Source organism: Ovis aries, chromosome 10, assembly GCF_016772045.2.
Source record: "Ovis aries strain OAR_USU_Benz2616 breed Rambouillet chromosome 10, ARS-UI_Ramb_v3.0, whole genome shotgun sequence".
Lineage (NCBI taxonomy): Eukaryota > Metazoa > Chordata > Mammalia > Artiodactyla > Bovidae > Ovis > Ovis aries.
In genome coordinates, this window is record NC_056063.1 from 86,186,683 (window position 1) to 86,188,289 (window position 1,607).

Here is a 1,607-nt window from a genome sequence, read left to right on the forward strand (position 1 = left end):
CGGTCATCAGATAGCGGATCTCCCCGGCTGCTTCCCCAGCTGTGTCTCCTGCAGTTTCTCACTGTTTCAGCGGCTCTTTTGCCATCTTCTGGTCCAGGCCAGACCAGGCTCTGGGCTGGGCGCGGGGAGGGGTCAGGCATGGCCCAGGGCAGCTTGGGGCGCATTCCTGTGCACTGGGGCCAGAGTATGGGGCCCAAACCGTCAGGAACTTGGCCGCCCTCCGCCCAGGGGAGTGTCTGCGCCCAAGAGTGGAGGCGGGTGTGTGGAGGGTGCAGAGGCCGGATGGAGAGGTGGGCTGGGACCCCGCACTGGGGCCACGACAGCTCCCCTGGATGAACTTGATCGAGGCTACAGGCACGTGAAGTGTTCATGCGAGCTGGCTGCCCGGGAGCCTTCCTTCCCAGGGTTCTGCAGTGACCCCTGACCCCCAAGCCCCTCGCCCATCAGCCCCCCGAGGGAGCACCTTGTGTTGGCAGGAAGTCCTGAAGCTCAGCTCTGAATGTGCGTGCGGCTGTGACCGCCGTTCTGCTCCTGAGTCCCCGACCCCCAGGCTCACCGTCCTCGTCCCGGGTGTGAGGGGGTAGAACCACAGGATCTCTGGGCGCCGGTAGAGTCTGCAGTCAGGGTCAGCTCCCTGCAGCCCTGAGGCCTCCCTGACTCCGCCCTGCTGGCCTCCCTCCTCCCCTCCTTCGCTCGTCAGGACTCTGAGGTTGCACTCGCCCCGGGGCCATCGGTACCGTCGCCCATCTCAGAGCCTCCTCGTCCACAGTCCCGCACATTCGCAGATCAGGGGTGGGTTGGGGGGGGGCGTTACCGCCGCCTACACGAACCCCGAACAGCTTTGCCCCAAGTGAGCAGACGCCTCCCCAGGGTGCCCCTGGACTCCGCGGCTCCCAGGCTCCATCAGGCAGTTTTGCTGAGATTCTGGGCCAGCATGAATGGTTTGAAGAGATGTCCTGATCACAGTTGTGTCGTCAGCTGTTGACGAGACATGCAGCCGTAGTTCCTGTGAGAAGTGGCCTTTCAGACACAGACATGCCTGAGCTGGGGCTGCCCCGCACCCGCGGCCATCTAGCTATGGGATTCTGGGCCCTGGATCCCCCCGTGCTCCAGGGCGGGCTGGGCTCGGGGACGTCGGGGCCAGCGTCATGGTGCAGCTGCCGCCGCCTCTCCCTGGAGGATCACGTGTGAGAGGCTCAGGGCCCGTCAGCTGTGCCCCCGAGGCCTGCAGCCCCACCCGTCCTCACCAGGACCCTCTCCGGAGGTTCTCCGGAGCCTGGGTGGCGGGGGGGCTCCATCTGCGAGGATGCATGGGGCACGTACCCTGAGTGGGGACTGAGGCCGGGGCTGGAGGCAGGGGTCTGGGGAGACCTCGGGCGTCTCCGAGGTGACTTGCCCAGAGGCAAGTCTGAGTGGGACTGGCTAACCCCATGAGCAGTGGAGCCCAGCCACAGCCCGTGGGCGCGCCGGCCACACGGTCACGGCGAGGGCCTCGGCTGAGGACGAGGGGGTCGTCAGCAGGACAAGCTTGCTGCCAGCCGGTTAACTGGCTGGAGGGCCAGTGTGGCACGCAGGAGCTCTGCTCACCAAACCCTTTCATGTTTCAG

At 66.1% G+C, this 1,607-nt stretch overlaps 1 long non-coding RNA gene across 4 annotated transcripts in view; it reads left to right on the plus strand.

Moving 5' to 3' along the window:
* The window catches only part of LOC114116649 (uncharacterized), a 54,610-nt gene that overhangs the window by 17,897 nt on the left and 35,106 nt on the right, over positions 1 to 1,607 (plus strand). The window lies entirely within an intron of this gene.